This window comes from Sparus aurata, chromosome 5, assembly GCF_900880675.1.
Source record: "Sparus aurata chromosome 5, fSpaAur1.1, whole genome shotgun sequence".
In the NCBI taxonomy this organism is placed as follows: Eukaryota; Metazoa; Chordata; class Actinopteri; order Spariformes; family Sparidae; genus Sparus; species Sparus aurata.
Genome location: NC_044191.1, coordinates 18832766 through 18851733, shown reverse-complemented (window position 1 = coordinate 18851733; position 18968 = coordinate 18832766). Strand labels below are relative to the sequence as shown.

General features: G+C 40.7%; 1 protein-coding gene across 2 annotated transcripts in view; it reads left to right on the top strand.

Annotated features, from left to right (window-relative positions):
• The window catches only part of rasgef1ba (RasGEF domain family, member 1Ba), an 88604-nt gene that overhangs the window by 9095 nt on the left and 60541 nt on the right, over nt 1-18968 (top strand). The window contains exon 1 of one of the 2 annotated variants that reach the window (XM_030416461.1): nt 18338-18457. The exons of the other annotated variant lie outside the window; for it this stretch is intronic. The gene's annotated coding sequence lies outside the window, so the exon portion shown is untranslated. Of the gene's footprint in view, nt 1-18337; nt 18458-18968 lie in introns of those variants that run through there. 2 annotated transcript variants of the gene reach the window in all.

The following is an 18968-nucleotide window of genomic DNA, read 5'->3' as shown; positions in this document are numbered from 1 at the left end:
TCTCCTACCATCATGGCCGACCGGCTCAGACCCCACCCAAATCAACCCAAATCAGCACGTGACTCCTCAATCTCAATAGAGGGGTTTGTAGAGTGTCAAAGCTTGAAGCATAGGACCTTTTTGACAAGTTAAGAGTGAGAAGGTGTTGACCCACCTCTTTACTGGAGTCCTCTATTAACGTTTTTAGGCCTGTGTCCATATGTTCACTATGAGGATCATTTTTCTTAAATGAAACTGCTAAAGGTCAGTTTGCTGCAATACCAAACTTCATTGGAATTGAAGCCTGCCCCAGGCACTCATCATGAGCAGTCACACTAGTCTTGTTGAAACAGTTTAGTATAATGACTATGGGCGGTGATCTGTTAGCTCTTATATTATTCAGCTGCTTCACCTCCTGATTCTTTCACTGGAATGTAAAAACAGTCAAAACAATACCATTAAATACGTTTGTACTTTTTGTACTTGAATCATGGCTGTATGTGATATTATTGTATGTCAATAACTGTAAACAGTTTCAAGGCTTTACATGTGCCCGATTGTTTGATGTATTTCCTTCAGTGTTCTGCAGTAAAGGCCTGGCACAAGTGATAGTAACACAAGGGAAAATGTGTGACAAAAGGAGTACACAAAGAAAGAAGGAGCCTCAAGAAATGCATTTTACACAACAATCTACTTTCTGCAGGATATTTGCTGCAGCCATGACAAACATTTTCATTTTCATGATAAAATGTGTTTCATTGTAACCTGTTTTACCTGGATCCTTTTCACTTTGCGTCAAGGTTTTCCTGTCATGGTTTATCTCTCCCCTTTTTTCCCTTCTGTTCTTTCTTGTAATAGCAACATCATCATTTGATCTTGTAATACCACAAATTCAATTACACAAATTCAACAGATCAAACGTCTTATCAGTTTGGATGTTATGAGAATAGAAAGAATGAATAATTCGTAATAACGACAAAGATATCATGATCACATGAAAATAGTGTTATTATAACATAATACATTTAACAGTAGCTGCATTTTGATGGAACATTTAAATAAATGCAATTGAAAACAAACACAACTAGTAAAATGCTCCCAAAGCAGCAATACAAACAGTATATATTCTCTAATACTGCCATATATTATTCTGTATTTGAAAAGATTTGAGCTGTCAGCGTCCTTCAAAATGATGTCATGTCTCAGACTCTCAGACTTGGAGTGCTGCTTTGGTGTCAAATAATATTTAATATTAAAGGACAATGTGGGACACTCAGACATATCAATCGATATGTGTTTAAGAAAGAAAATGCACTTTACTTTAATTTCTACTTGTTTGCAGTCAGCATGTCTTTGTTTCTATCTGTCCAATTTGACCTTTAGTATTAAAAGCAAAAATCCAGTTAACTCGCTCCCCTTATCATGTCCGAACACAAAGACTCAGAAAACATTTACGTCTTTTAAATTTATGCATTGAAGATGCTCTAGGGCTTCGCTAAGCATACATCAGCTATTAAACAAATGGGATTTCAGATCAAATAATAAGCACTTTGTCTTTGTTTGCCATTGTACTGTGAGGAACTGGCCTTAAAGCAGTGTATTTTGTCTCTTAATATTAAGGAGGCGGAGGGGTTGGCTCATGTTTTATTCATGACAAATCCTGGCCCGTGGCAAGCAAAGGCTTTTTATTCAGTTAAGTGAGATTACATTTGTTAAGTCATTTGTTAAATTGTACAACAGGATAAGGCTGAGTAAATATGCACCCACCGCTCAGCACAACTCGTGTGGTTGTTGGCTAAACTGAAATGTTGATCTGTTGTACAGAAGTAGAGCACAGAAACTGAACAAATACACCAAACAAATGTTATCATCCAGTCCTTTCAAAGGTTACAACTGCACACGTCATGTTTTTTGTGTTTAGGCTTAAACGGTACAGCTCTCAATAAATTTTGAGCCATTTTATAATGCCATTTAACAAGTATCAAGTATATCTTCCACACTACATCTACTGTATGAGCATATCCTATCTGAAACTTTTATCCTGTTAGGTTGATCTCACAGCTGCCAAATTGTTTTTTTCACAGCTCCCAGAGGTGTGAACAGTTTTTTTTTTCCCCTTGTTTTTCTTTTCCTTTTTTTGGCAGCTTAGCAAAATGCCAACTAGTCTACTTTCATTGATTTCAAAAGGTCAAGTGCGCAGTTGTTTGCAGAAGAGCGATATTCCCCCCCCACGCATTTCTGTGATCCAGAGGGTCGCCCTGTAAAGCTGCCAGATAATTAATGACTAAGTAATTAGCAGGTTTATTGTTTCTGTTCATCCATTATGTCACTGCGGGTTGACTGTTTCCTTTTTCGCCATGTTTTGATTGACAGGGCATTTTACAGTGGGTGGGTGCGGGTTTATTTGCAAACCAAATCTGCAAACGTGTGAGCGTTAATGAGCAGGGGGTGCTGCAGAGTTTCTACATCTGTGACAGCGCAAAGCACAACCCGTAATCCAAATATAAAGAAAAGGGGCCTTTTACAGCATGTGTTGAAAAATAATGGTCTACGTACAGGGGTGTAAATATAGACACTGAAAATACTGCTACGTCGACCATGTGCCGCTGTCTGAAATAATCATTTACAAATGTAATCATTATCATAAACTTACTGCTTTACTGCTCTGGAGCATTGATACCCGACCTGGGCCAAGTACAGACACAAATGTTGAAATGATTGAATGTTTCAGTCCCGTCAACAAAAGACATACCAGTTATTCCAGTGTATATGTTTTATATTTTATATCTATGTGTGTAGAAATTTGCCTTTTCACGTTCATCTACACTGTAAATGTTTATAATAAGGCTAAACAGGCGAAGTGTAGCCATGGTAACAACTGTGTGACAGGGTAACACAGACTCAGTGACTCAGCTTACGTTAAGTGTATCATAAAAATGTAGTCAAATCAACTCCTGTTGAGTTCGGGTCGGCCTTGGTTCTTACTCTCAGCCTTAGTCAGGTTTGGATAGAATGATGCAGGCCGGGCCTCAGTGTACTGTATTTCTGTGTGAAGTTTGGCCTTGTGTTGTTGCTGTACCCAACTGTCTGAGATGGTTGGTGCACTTGCCCATATGCTACTCAGGTTGGGTACAACTTTTTATATTTGGCTTTCAACATGCTGGTAGACATGTTTTTTGTCTCATCCTGTTCTTTCCTGTTTCCAATTTTTATGCCCGTTGGTTCTAGCTCCATACATATATCACAACTCTGTGTCTACCCTGTCATGACCAAAATCCCTCACTAACAGTTAATTGCCTGAACTGAAGCAAACCTTAATCAAAGAGCCGGCTAATTATATTTTTGGGGTTATTCCAGAAGGCACTTTGAAGCAAACATTTTGTTGTTTAGAAATAGAGGAACTTCTTCGTCCATAGCCAGTATTTTGTGCCATGTTCTCAATGGGAAATAAATACCAAGACAAAGGAAAAAAAAAAATATGTCCACATATATATAATATATGTAGACATGAGTAGGGGGGTTGTTTATCCATATGCTCTCTCTTACAGCAGAAACTCTGCTGTGCATATTTATTTTCAGTGTCTGACACCCTTTCATGGTGATCCAGATGTTTTTGGCATTGAACTCATCAATATTCATATAACCTCCAGCCGAACTCTACTATTTGTTTAAATATTTTAGAGCAAGGAAAAGTTATTTATCTGCGGCTTGGGAGGGAAACCACACGTCTTCTGTGACATAAAAGACATCGTCTCTGTCCAACAGCCGTGTGGATCGGCACCAGGAAGAAGCTGCCATATTTCTTCTCGCTGCCATTGCTCAAAGGAGCTTGATGTTTTGGCTTAGAGTTAAAAGAATGAAAGCCACAGAGATGAACCGAAGTCAAACCTGTGAAAGACAGACAAGAGATGAACTCGTGAACTTTTACATGACTCTCATGTGAGTCTTACGATCTAACAGTGTTGATCAAGCCAATCACTTCTCAAAGACATGTTTGAAAAACACATGAACAGCAGCTGTAAATAGAAATCGAGACATTAACGTTAGTTGAATAATAATCACTAACAAGCTCCCAAGTTATTGTAAGAACTTGGCTCTCAAGATCAGAGAATAATATTACCAAATGAAATGTGTTTTTAGCTTCATTCACACAGGATTCATATCACTGGAGAATGTACCCATGCAGTTCTTTGGAATAATTGATCTTATTATGGGGGGAGGCGGAGGTCCACTGATGATTCTTATCTGTTATTTTGGCAATTACTGTGTTTTTCATCTTGTAGCTGTACAAATTATTTTTTATCTGTTTGTTTCAAATGTCCTTTCGCTGTGTTCCATTTTAGAAGCTGGATAAAAATGAGGAATCTGACAAATCATTGTCTTTACACCACTTCTTGATTGATCAGCAACTGAAAAAACAATGAATAGTGAACATCTGGAGTTACATCGGGCCATATTTCATGGTAAAACAGTATACAGGCAGGTCCATAAATATTGGGACATCGACACAATTATCTTCTTTTTGGCTCTCTACACTACTACAATGCATTTGAAATGAAACAAACAAGATGTGCTTTAACTGCAGACTTTCAGCTTTAATTTGAGGGTATTTGCATCCAAATCAGGTGAACGGTGTAGGAATTACTACAGTTTCTATATGTGCCTCCCACTTTTTAAGGGACCAAAAGTAATGAGACAAACTAAACAATCATAAATCAAACTATCAGTGTTTAATAATTGGTTGCAAATCCTTTGCAGTCAATTACATCCTGAAGTCTGGAAGGCATAGACATCACCAGACACTGGGTTTCATCCCTGGTGATTCTCTGCCAAGCCTCTACTGCAACGGTCTTCAGTTCCTGTTTGTTCTTGGGGCATTTTCCCTTCAGTTTGGTCTTCAGCAAGTGAAATGCATGCTCAATCGGATTCAGGTCAGGTGATTGACTTGGCCATTGCATAACATTCCACTTATTGGCCTAAAAAATCTCTTTTGTTGCATTTGCAGTATGCTTTGGGTCATTGTCCATCTGCACTGTGAAGCGCTGTCCAATGAGTTCTGAAGCATTTGGCTGAATATGAGCAGATGATATTGCTGGAAACACTTCAGAATTCATCCTGCTGCTTTTGTCAGCAGTTACATCATCAATAAATACACCTCACCAATGGTTTACATCTTGTGGTGAACCCTCTGCATTCACTATGGTGAAGTCTTCTTTTGAATGTTGAATTGAAACACATACACCTGCCTCCTGGAGAGTGTTGTTGATCTGGCCAACTGTTATGAAGGGGGTTTTCTTCACCAGGGAAAGATTTCTTCTGTCGTCCACCACAGTTGTTTTCTGTTTTTGCTATTCCTCTGATGGGTTTGTTTTGGTTGTTCAGCCTAATGATGGCTTGCTTCACTGACAGTGACAGTTCCTTGGATCTCATATTGAGAGGTAACAGCAACAGATTCCAGATGCAAATGTCAAACCTGGAATCATCTCCAGACCTTTTACCTGCTTAATTGATGATGACATAACGAGGGAATCAGTGGCGGCTGGTGACTGAAAAAATTGAGGAGGACAGGAGGAAAACCAGTCCACGGTGTCATGTTATTTTATACAAGACAACTACTTATCCCTACTTTCTTATATTTAATGAAAACTAAGCAATAAAACAATGACTTAAAAGAATTCTTTAAAAAACATTTTATTAAATGGCTAATATACAAGACAAAAAAAATACCATTGTACACCCCTTCCGGAATTTGATCCCCAGTCACCTGCTCTACTCACTGTGCTACCACAGCAATCAATGTACATACTTCAGGACAGCACAGGACATCACACACATCACTCATCACAATCGCCCGGTCGTGCCGCTAACGTTATTTCCTCCAGCAGGACGAACGAAAAGAAAACTATGAATTATTTTTCTGACTGCTTCGCTCTGATTTCTCCCAACAGTTTCTTTTCTATCAGAAATTTGCTTATATTTCCTTTGAAACCGATTCCAATGTCGCTGAAAACTCCATATTTCTTGTCCGAGCATGGCGGGCAGTGAAAGCTGTATAATACCATATTGACCCGAATATCCACCTTATTCCTGACTTCGTGAGTTTACCCATGGTTCATAGCGATATTCGGTTATGCTCTTCCGGTTGAGCTGGTTGACCTCGGTGTTTACACTAGCGTAGCTGTCATGCTCGCTCTAAAAAACGGCTTTTTAACACAAAGAAAGCGACAGAATGGATAAAATCGGCGGTGGATACACAGAACAGATCTTTTAATAAGTCGTGAGGACAGTTCTCAAAGTGCCTCACCCGTCAGTTCTCACGGAGTGGGCAGATGACATGAAGCATTAGCCCGGCATTAGCCCGACGTTAGCTACATCGACGTAGCTAACGTCGGGCTAATGCTTATATTATATTTTCTGAAGGTGTTGACGGTGGAGAATTACGCAGTTACAAAAGCACAGAAGCATACAACTACCTGCACAGTAACAATGTAGGGAAAGTACTGTTGAAGAAACACAGCGAGTTATTTCTGAAGGCAGCAGTAGCGCCCAGCCACAGCGTCAATCAAGCTAAACATACAGCGTGGATAATGCTGAAGGAAAGTGAAGTCGTGGAGACAGGCGGCTGCTCTGACATTGCCGGGTTAGGAAAGTCATGCAGCAGCTATACTGTGGAAGATATTCAGAAACCCAAATATTTATTTTAGTGTCAAAGCCGCGAGCCGCGCTAGTCTCCGTTCCTCCTTCCTCAGCATGGCGTGTAAGGGCGCAGGGCACGGACAAGTTTGTCTAAGTTGTTGATGTACTACACGAGACGTTTCTGAAAAAAACTTCAAATTTCATGAATTGTTGTGGCAACCAACAACGGCACATGTTGTACCTGACCATTTTAAAAACAATATAGCACTTATGACCTAACGCTAGTTGTTTAGGGCTAGCTTAGCGGCAGCGGCCATCATGCAGTTGCAAGGCAACCAGAAACAGAAAACCGCCAGCGGAAGTAGTTATCTGTCATGGCAGCCCCCATAGGCTCCCGAGGAAACAGGTGGATAGGACGACCCTGATAATAAGACGACCCCTCTTTTCAAGACTAATCTTCAGAAAAATACTCTGATATCCAAAATTTGTTTCTCAGTAACAAACTCACACACCTTCCTGTCAATCTCTTGGAAGCGGCCGCTTAGAGGACCACGATAAGCTTTTCTCTTACTGTTAGCGTTTTCAGACGATTTTTTTGGACCCGCCATCTTCGGACGTTACACTCCGTAACTCCATATTTCTTGGCTGGCTGACAGTTGTTTGGCGCCTCCGCTGCATTGATCTCATTATCTTAAAATCAGCATCATAGCTCCGCCTCAGATGTCTGTTTAACTTGCCACACTTGATCCACTTTGCTCCCTAAAATCACAGCGTCTCTCCATTTTTCATCTCCTGTCACTTCTTCTCCGCTGTGATTGACAGATAACCGCAGCCACAGTGTCAGTGACGTCTCTACAATAAGCTGCCGCCCTCTGCCGTTGCGGTCGTGTAGCGACCCAGACAACTATCAGCATGTGTCAATGGTTAGACCCCGATTATAAGACGACCAGAGACGTTTTACTATTGTAGACGACCCCACTTTTTCACATAATTTTAATCGAAATAAAAAAAAATCATACTATATTCGGGTCAATACGGTACATAGAAGTATTTTTTGTTAACGGCTGTATAAACGTGAGAATGAAATTTGGGAACTGTTATTGGACCAACCTGCTGTCAATCTTGTATTCTGGTTGCTGATTGGTAAGGGAGGACGTCCTCCCTTAGCGCGTCATTTTACGTGTAGCCCTGTACATAAGCCCTCCGTCCTCCTCTAGCCCCCACCTTCCTGCTCCCTGCTCCTCTCACAGACTGCTCTGTCTCCTCCGTCTGCAGCTGTCGCTGTTCAACCGTTTTAGGTGGATTTTCTTCCAAAGAAGAAACTTTTTTAATGATATAATATATATACAATATTTTATAAATGATACTGAGATTTGGTAATGATTTATTTCAACCAGTTACTCTTTCTTAAAAAAAAATGGATCTTCCTCTTGCCTCCCAAAAATAGAGGAGGACCAACCTCCTCTGCCTCTATGGACGAGCCTCCTCTGGAGGGAATAGCCCACACCTGTCCATGAAATAGCTTTTGAGTCAATTGTCCCATTACTTTTGGTCCCCTAAAAAGTAGGAGGCATATATAGAAACTGTTGTAATTCCTACACCGTTCACCTGATTTGGATATAAATACCCTCAAATTAAAGCTGAAAGTCTGCAGTTAAAGCACATCTTGTTCGTTTCATTTCAAATGCATTGGAGTAGTGTATAGAGCCAAAAAGAAGAGAATTGTGTCGATGTCCCAATATTTATGGACCTGACTGTATATATTTGATAACCCATAGCTACCGTAAGCATTCAGCCACTTCCCAGCTGAATTTGTGCGTTGATATTTCTTTATTAATTTGCTGTCTAACGGTAACGTTAGCTCAAAAGAGGTTGAATGCTAATGTTAGCTGATGTCTAACAGCTTATGGTTCTCAAATCTGTTGTTTAGTCTTAAAAAATGTCCCTACAATTTTTTTCTATCCATTGTCTTTTTAGTTGCTAGTTAACCAGGAAAAACTGACATCAGAGGAAAATGGTCGCTGTGTGAATATTGTCTGTGGGATCATTCAATAAGTCTATTATACTAACATGTATATTAAGCAAGCGGAGCTTACGGACAGTTTTTGATTCCTTGCTATTTTGCATCATCGCCGACAGCTATAATGTTAGCTGACTGAAATACGTCTATAAAATTTTTTGGTCCATTGTATTTTTTCAGGTCACCATCTCGAGAATAATATCAATGGACACTAAATGGTGCATAGTCGATATAGTGCACTATCTAGTCATTGGATGGGATTTTGCACTCAGCACCACAATTTTGTAGGTTTTAACAGGCAATGTTTTTTAAGACAATGATAGGGAGCTTCTATGAAGAAATTTGACAAAAGGGAGGAAAAACCCACGAGTTTCTGGCACCAGATCATTTCTGCTATATGGATTATTGTATAGAATAAGACTTTTACTCATATGCTCTTACGGTTCCATAGCATACAAATATAAACATTGAAATTAGTTTGTCTGCCAGCTCTAACAAATTTGTTGGTCTAGGAAGAGAAAGACATCCTCACCATCACTATTTCAGGCACCATGTTACAACATCCCTCTGTTATCTCACCACACAGAGCGGCTGGCAGCAGCTGAAGTGCGTGCACATGCCAGCAGATGCTTACATACCACTGATAGTTGTACTTTGGCCTCAGGATGAGCATCCCTTATGCAACACACTTACTCTGCCCTCACATACCATCAGTGATAGTGGAGACTGGTGACATGCTGTATGCCATATGCAGAGGTGGTGAAAGAACACACATCCTTTACTCAAGCAGAAGTACAGAAGCTTGTGTAATAGAAGACTCTGGTAAAAGTAGAAGTATTGATTCAACTCTTCCTAACTCAAGTAAGAAAGTACAGGCTCTGAAATGTATCCCTCAGAAGGACATTTCTGCCCTCCCATGTCTGTGCAAACCTAACCTGAGCCTTTTCACAACTGGTCTCACTACGTCTGCCGGTAGTGATATACACTGATCAAATCAGTCTTGTGATGTTGGGTAGGTGGCATGCAATGACCCAAAATAAAAATAATCAATAATTCCCGTCAAGCGCTCTAAGACTACAGTAACAACTGTATTTTCTACTCCTTACATTTTCAAAACAGGCTTGTTTGTGTTAAAATGAAGGAAGTGAAGTAAAAAGTTTTTAGAATTGTTAATACTCAAGTACAGTGACAAAGTTTTTGTCCCCACTTTATTAAAGGGGAATTCTGGTGTTTTTAAACCTGGGCCTGATAGTAACATGCTTTGGAGTGTAAACGACTCATACTTGCTAAAAGTTTCGGGATCAAGCTCAACTGCGACATGGCTGCAGTGGCTGCCGTACAATCCTTCTACCAAAACTACTGTGAACAGTACAGTGTACAGAGAACTTAGTATCATTCTGTTTTATAAAATTGAACACAAAAAAGCAAAAAAACCCCATCTTTAAATAACAAGATATGAAAGGAGATACACACACATCAGATATTGACGCTCAATGACTTTGTGAGCCATGATGTCTTTTAGAGGACAATGACACAAAAGAAGTTGATTTTGTTTGAGATTCCATTCAGTGAGTACATGCAGTATCAACAAAAATATTTAGCTGTTGAAAAACTTTGGATTCCATTTTTTATTTTTATTTTTTGCCAAGGAGGAGAGCTTATCTTAAGGGCCAGTCCTTACAGTTAGATATCAACTAATCTCCTTCAGTAAACATCAGAAACTGCTTTGAGGTTCGTCTTGGACTCATTCAGAGGAATGACTACAACATTCCTGACCCTCATCTGCCAGAATGTCCTCAATAATATCATAAACAAGAGATAAGTGCAGCACAGTTATTGGACTTACTGGAACATATTCAGGGAATTTCTTCTATGTGGTATGTGTGTGTGTCCGAAGAAGCTCCTGTTTTACAGGCTTAGGTCGGAGTACAGTATGCATTCTTTTTATTTAGAAACACGGAAGAAACATTAATCTCCGAGAGATTTTCTGTCTTGACCACCACTCCTCTCTTCGTCGTCCGTGATGGATGTTAGCATACTGTACAGGAGTGTGTGAGCGAGGGGGAAAAACAAAGAGAGCAGGAAGAGATTTAGTCTTTTCCCAAACCTCTAATAACTCCCTTAGGTGGACTGTGGCGAGAAAAAGTGCAGTGTCTGCCTCCACAGCAGAATGAATAATGGAGGGGTTTGCATTAGTGTGTGTGTGTGTGTGTGCGTGCGTGTGTGTGTGTGTGTGTGTGTGTGTGTGTGTGTGTGTGTGTGTGTGTCTGCAACCAACCCCACAGTGATGATAATTGACCAATTAGGTGGCGGGGAGAAGCATAAACACCTGGGGCTCATCCAGAAAGGTGAAACGTTACAGAATAATCAGACGGAAGACGAGACAAACAGCCAATCATCAGTGTTTTCTTATTTGTCAGGTCATCAATCATGTCAACCACTATCACACATGCTAAATGAGAAAATTGGCATTTTGCTGTTTATAGAAATAACAGGGCTCAACTGCAAGTCAAGGAAACAGAAAAAGGTTCGTATGGATTCCAAAAAAGCACGATATTTATCACTCCTGTCTTGTCGTTGGAACTAGTTAAGGTTAGGCTAAGAGCTGTTATACAAGTTCACCCCTAACTGCAGTGACAGTCCACTGGATCAGTTTGTGATGAAGTGCCTTGCTCAGAGGCACCAGCGCAGCAATAGTTAATGAAGAGCATGGTTCACTCTCTCCTTCCCTGGTTTGAGCTGGTCAGGGATTTAAATCACCGACCTTCCAGTATCCAGTCCTGACTGACAGCTTCTAAGACCTGCGCTGACACCGCTATTGTCAGACTGCGCTTTGATCCCACCCGACGGATAATACATTCATGAATAAAGCAAAAACCTGCCTTCCGATACCAGCATGTCTGGAGCATTAATGCCTGAGTGCAATATCTGGGGGCCAGAAAGGTACATATAAGTGCTCAAGCTGTAAGAAATACATATATGTACCATTTTTTTATGTCTCCACCATTTTTAATAGGTCAACTTTTGATTAAGGTGCAAAAGTGCCACCAGAGGTACAAGTCTTGGCTCTATAAGGTACAAACTACAAGGGCGCAAATAAGTATCCAAGGGTGCAACAGCTGTACCTTTGAGGGTACCAACCCAGTGACAAGCTGATGTAACCCTAAAGGTATACATCTAAACCCTTCTTTTCTGAGAGCATCAGAACACCAATATCCTGTAGCCTGCTTGAAATGAGATCAAAAACCTCTCTGCCTTTTGGGTGACTTCTGAGCTGGACTGCTCTTCTCTTCACGGGGCTAAACAAAATGAACAAAAGGGTTCAAATATAAGTTATAAAAAAAGAAAAACAAAAAAAGGAAAAAGAAAATTTGACTCCAGAAAGTGCTTTGTTAGAGGCGAAGGTTAGGGCACTGTGATTATACCACAGTTCTAATTAATGGGGAATAGTTGGACCACATAAACACCAAGACCAGGACAGCACTGTGCACTATCCAATGTTGCATAGCGACATGTGCCTGACAACCATCCATCGTGCAGTGACCAACTCTGAAATGCAAACATGTCGCCTAGATGTCAAGTCCCACTTCATAACTCTGGCCTGGAAAAAGGGTTACATAAACATGTCTGGGTCACGCTGTGCAGGTTCAAGACATCAGTTATATAACGGGCCTTTGATGGCAGCCATGGATGACCGACAGCCCGAGGCGCTTCCTCCTGAGACCCTCAGAAACCCTGTCCTCACATCTGCAGATAGGCTCTTGATACAGGATATGAAGATGTCGGAAGATCATTTCTGATAGTGAATGAGTGATAGTTATGCAATGAGAACCACTAGAAAGAGGTCAGTGAGAAGGATGAGAGGTCACTATTTATGAAAAACAGAGCTGGACTCGTGGACCAATGTCTGTTCCTTCTGAATGTATAAGATGATAATGAAATGAGGTAACTCGCATTCGAACATTTGTAACAGTCAGTTGAGTAACCAGGTAAATTAGAAATGTCGACGTCTGCCTTCAGTTCTTTGATTTTGGATTTTTAAGTATTTTTTTATTTCTCCAATGAAAATCTTAGTTAAACAAAAAATCTTATTAAAATGCTGACTCATATTCCATTGTCTGTCGAAATAATGAAAACATAATGCTTTTTGTTTACACTGTTCAGTCAGTCATACAAACAGTTGGCAACTACTCCTAACTGTGAAGATCCAACAGACGGGAACAAATGACACAACAGCATGACTTCTAATAGAAAAGTCATTGCACAGCACTTGGAAATGCTGTCATAAACCCACAGAGTGTACATGAGCATACAGTATCTGCTTTTTCCTCAACATCCATCCTCATATTAAATGTTTCCGACTGCACTCACAGCTGGAAACTGCTGAGTACAATTACCAAAGCTGCAGTAGGCCAGTAGAGGATTTAGTACCTTGCTCAGGGGCAACTGAACAGCAGTGCTGAGGGAGGGAAGAGCATTTTGTCATTTTCTCTCCCCAGTTAGATTTTCCTGGCAGGTCCGACCTTCCAGTCACCAGTCCTCCTCGCTAACTTTAGGCTAACGCCGCCCCTTCTGCAACCCTCATGTCTTTTCCTATTTCAGCCATTGAAAATCGAATACTTTTTTATTACAAACTCGGAGCTACATATTTAGGCTTTACTGTGCGCGCTCAAAATGCCACAGTTCAGCGTGCCTGGCGTTCGATGCCCGGAGGCAACCGTAGCCGTTTGATCTGCAAAGGCCACATTTAAACCTCCTGCTGTGGGCTTTAAGCACAATCATTCCACGATGCTGTTTTTGAAGGGCTGACCACAGCTGCTGCCACTCCAGAGGATCAGCCTGCACTGTATGTCATGATTAGTATACATACGATTCTGTCTGGATCAGGGATGAGGCAGGAAATACTGACCCTGCAAAGCATTTTTCTACATGGCCTTTTTACTAGATTAAGATCCCTAACCTTGGATGTTCTGAATCTGGATGTTCAGAATCTGACTCGACAGAGAGACACATACTGCTTAATTGCGTCTGCTTTTCCTTTGAAATTTGAGTTAGGGAAGATTTTAGGCAGGTGAAAATTAGTAAAACCTATTTTAAGATGTGAGGAGGCAGCACAGTGTCGGTGTTCGAGGTCTGAGACTGTGTTGTAATAATCTTACAGTAGTTTAATTAATATGTCCCAGGAGATCCGCTGCTGTACATCTTTATGACCCAAATGGTAAAAAAAAATACACGCCGTCCCCTTTATCCCATTCTATCTGCCTGTTTTCTGACTTGCTTGTGTAATACTGAAGTGTCCTGAAATATATAAATTATATTTCGTAAGGGTCTACTTTTTAATTTTACAACCTTTTTTCACAACTGCAAAGATAAGATAAATGATCAATCTGTCGAGGGGGAATAGGGTGACTTCATTGAATATAGAAGTAGTCATGAGCAAAAGAAAATGCAAGGTAAGATTTTATTTTAAAAGATTCAGAAAATGTATTAAAATTGTCAACAGAATTTGAAGAAATTAGAATTTTGGCATATTAAGGATTTCTATGCACGGACTTTATTTTTTATGAGATATCTACTTAAGCTAGCATGCTAAGCAGCTAGCCCCTTCCTCTCCTTTTTTCATAAAACTGGCCTGAACGTCTGGTCCAGACCACTAGCAGCAAGACAAACTGATCCAACTAGCTAATGGCAGCAACAGTTAACAGCACTCACCTTACTCTGGGGATATGCTGACCCTTATTTGTTTTGAGAATTAAATGAAGAGGTGGCCGATATTTACATATTGCAGCTTTTTATCAATAGCTCACGATGTATTGTGATTATTGCTAAGAAGTGTCATTAGGTCCTACATGAAGCTTATAAAGAGCTGAATATGGCAAAATGAAAGGTTGAAATGTGATTTGACACTTGCAAGTTGTGCAGGACACAGAAAAAGGAATCTTTGGAAAAATATTTCAAAATGTGAATATACTTAGAACCAGAATTTCATTTCCATGCTGTCCATCAAAAGCACCTTTCTCTATTGCAGTGTTGTGCTGTACAAATATCACCTCAGATCTGACATTTTGAATAGTTTAAACCTGAGACGGGCCTTTATTTTACTGGTAGCACAATAAAATGAACCCTACAAGCTGCCACCTTGTCTTTCCTCAGATATTAACCCGCAGCAGCTGTCAGTTTGCTTTTCTGTGCAAAGTGAAACACACCGCCATCTAATTCATCTTCTATCCAGGTGATGTTGACTGAGCCATGTTTGCTCTCCTCAGCAACAGCCTGCTTCACATCAGGGGGTGTTCAGTCTTCTGCCACTGAGCAGCTCCACAGCACAAAGGTTCCACTGAAGGACAAATTCACTCAGTGTAATGGAGCATCAGGACACAAAATGTTGTGATAGAAAATATTAAGGTGAACAGTGAAGAGGTGAAGGTGAGGAGAACATTTCTTTCTCTGAAACTACAAAGTGCATTTTGGGAGGGTTTCTGACCCTTCAGTTCTTTGTCACTTTGCATGCTTCTTTTTTCTAAATGATGAAATTGATTTCAAAAAGGCAGTTTCTCTTATTTTTCTCCACACCCAACAATTACTGCTGCTGCTGATGCACATATTCTAACTGTAATACGAAAGTTGCTTAATTTTAGCAGTTGTTTGCCACCTAGTGCTGTCTGCAAGTGACCATGGACAGGTGGACTTTACAATAACTTGAGCCATTGTTTACAAAGGATTGGCAAGGCATGTCTCATAGTATAAACTTTACGTTTGTTTAAGTTGAATGCACTATTTCTCTTTTGTCCCAACACAGTGCTTATGCTCTAGTTAGGTTTAGGCACAAGAACCACTTAAGTATGGTAAGGAAAACATCATGGTTTGGCTTCGAATACCAGGTTTGGTCACCCAAGAAACAGCTGGAGATGGGCCCTACTTATCGTGACAAATATCCAGTTTTGGTTGCAGCAAACATGGCTGGAGATCTTCAATATAGTTTCTCACAAACAAATGCTGGAACACAGACTAAAACTGTAGTCTCCCGTTTGGCAGCCATGCTTTTGTACAAATATTTGGACATATGTGTGACTTGCAGAAACGCTAACTGCTAATGTCGTATCCTAGCGAATGGGCTGCGAACCTTGTGACAGTACTTCCTTATGCTTTGTGCACGTAGTCAGATAACAATATACATATGTTTCAAAAACAGAATTAGTAAATATGCAAACATAGTTAAAGAAAATTGTAAATGTTTCTATATCAGATCTTCTCCAGCAGTATCTGAACTATCAGCATTGTCTCCTCTAACTTCCCAGCTACTTCCACAGTCTGTTTACTTCCAAGAGTTTTTGGTTTTCTTTGAGGATGACATTGAGGAGGCTGCAAATCTGGGGCACGTCGACGTGTGACTCCCTCACAGAACAAAAGCTGAACTCTTCGTTATGCAGCCGAGGCATGGATAGGCTTTCTAGCAGAGGAGATGTATAGGGGTGGAAAGCAGCTCATTTACACACATTGCCACAAGCATGGGAGAGAGGGTGTGGAGGAGACTGGGGAAGATGAGGCTAATTATACTCCCTGCGGAGAGGCAGGAGCACTCCCTGGCTTTCTACAGGGGGGCTTGTCAGGATATGATTCCCTGATGAGCAAAGATGGGATGCTGAGAGGATGAGGAGAGATGAAAGATATGACAAATACAGCAGAAACTGGAATAGAGATTCTCAATTATGGGCCTGTCACTGCGTCAGACAGAGTGTCATATGCCACCATGATGGAGGAGTGACTGTAGTTTTATTACATCTTGTGTCCAAACAAAAGATATTTCAATGTGCTCTCTATAAGTTCCATGTCTGTTTTTTAAGATGACCACGGACTTTGTTTTATAAATATGTTTCTCAGATGAAGTAATCCACTCATGTATGATGTAAGATCGTGGAGGTTTATTTGCAAAAGCAAGGTGCATCCTATGGAGACTTGATAATGAATGGGAAGCCCGAGGTTCTCTGTGACGACGATGCATCATCATGTCTGAGCAGCGCTGCAGTCTGCAGCACGGAGCAGATTAACACAGCCAGAGAGAACAACAACTTAATTGATGGACATGTCAGTCTCTCTCAGACTGTAAAACTACTCCTCTTTGCTCCGTTTGTTCTCTTTGAGACAGCTTCAGACAAACTTTCCCCGCAAGGGCACTTTCTTGGATGTAATCAGCCTTGATGTTCACTCTGTCCAACTGGGGTCGAACCAACAGTCACTTTGTTGTTAAAGTTCTTTACATTAAAACCTTGTCCAACAGACACACACAATGTTCTTTCTCTGGACAGACAGATTGTGGTCTTTGAGTGTGGAGTAATCCACAAGGATCAGCCTCTCTGGTCTTTCTTTGTGCTCCAGCTGACGATTATATAACTTACTAGGGATTACCCTACTGCAGAGAGCATCTCCTCATATCGCCATCGGCCTCTTTAAGATACTGTCTTACGTCACAAGCGCACATGATGCGTAGGATGCACTGATGAAAGTTCCTTTTGTTAAATTGTTTGAAACTTTATGTGCCTGAAATTATCCACAAGTAAAGCCACAGTCCTGTTAAATTGTCACTGATGTGAGGAAACCAGTACACTGCGATTTTTATTACTTCTGGTAAGGCTTTCCAAAGCTGATAATTTCTGACTTTGAGGGTTTCTGTCCATCTTATTTGTTTGTTTGCTTGGAACCTCAACCATCATATTCAGCCAGACTTGCATTTTTATGAGCAAAACTGATTAGTTGACCAAACCTTAACATCCTGTTTCTGCTTCTGCTACCACAGACAAATCATTACGCTGATGCTACTCACTGTGACAGGCTCCAACTCTGTTAGAAAGAACAATATAAAAACAAACTCCTTGGTTTTAGGCGGACAGAAGCCCTTGGTTCATGTCACCATTCTATCCAAAATATTATGTCACGATACTATGCCACCCGCATAACGCGTCAGACAGTATAACCCAACCACTGAACTGCACTGGGTGATGAAACTGCAGATTTTGTGCTATTGCCCTGTTAAGTTAGCAACTGTTTCTGGAAATGATGACATGGAGCCTCATTCGAATCCTTGGCTCGCCAGTAACTCCTGCTTTAAACACGAAATATTGCCAAATTGGCACACTGGCCTTCGTCTTGCAAACATTAAAGCGCTGTGTGCACACTGCTACAACCAGCCAATTAACCTGTAGAGACCTCCCAAATATAGACGCGTATTGCCTCCGCTGCCACGACAGCTCCAGGTACATTTTCTTTTCAAAACAAAAGCCTGAAGATGCCATAACAGCTGTTCGATATTCAGTGTAGCGAACAATATTGCATAGAACTGCAAATATTTGAGCATAAATAATATAGACATGAATCAGAGAAAACAAAAACGTATTACAGTATCTTTACCTTCTATTCCCTTCTCCCATCATTAAAATGTGTCCACCAGCCTTGAAAATGATGCAAATTGCCTTTAACGCATCTTTTTGTGCTTTTGCATCCGTGTTGATTTTTTAAACTGGTTGTCACAGTTTGCCTTCACCTCCCACTGAGCCTATTGTTTGGTTGGATACAACGGTACATTCGTTGCGAGCCTTAATTTTTTTTAAAATTGGGACTTTTATGGAGGCGTGTGCTGCTTGGTAGTTTGGACGCGTGCCAGTGTGCAGAGTGGATATGATGATTCCAAATCATCTCACGGCACGTTCAGCGAGGTGTGTGTTTTTGTCGGGAGCGAGGAAAACACCAAACTGGCAAATTTCAGCGTGCATTCTGGCGTGAACAAAATCTTTTCTCATAAAAAGGGAAAATAGAAGAACAAACACAGTGAGTGGCTGATGTTTTTTTCTGTGTTGATTTTCAGTTGTTCTGCTGTGTGTGGGTTTAAGTCTTTGTGTTTAAACATCATGTGTCATGTCGCTACATTGAGCAGTAAATCATATCGGTGCTATTTTAAACCCGTCAGCACATCTGTTCTTAGAGCCGCCGTCTGCTGACGCTGCCCTCGGACAGGCATTGATGAACTCTACTGTCCTATTTATCTGACACGATACGTGAACCGCACAGCTATGTACCTGAAAGACCTTATCAGAAGAAGTGCAGCAGAGAAATAAGGATTTGGATCACCCCACCTGTTTTTGTGTGAAGAAAATTGTAATGTATTTAAAAGGTACAACATGGTCAAGTGTGGCCAGCCTCATTGTCACAAACACCATTGGCCTCATATCACCGGCTTCCATTGAAAGTGACTGTAACCTGTTTCTCTAGTCTGAACACGTCAAAAGAAGAAAAAGACAGATGGAAGTCAATTGCTTTTACATGTATCATCTCTTTCTCA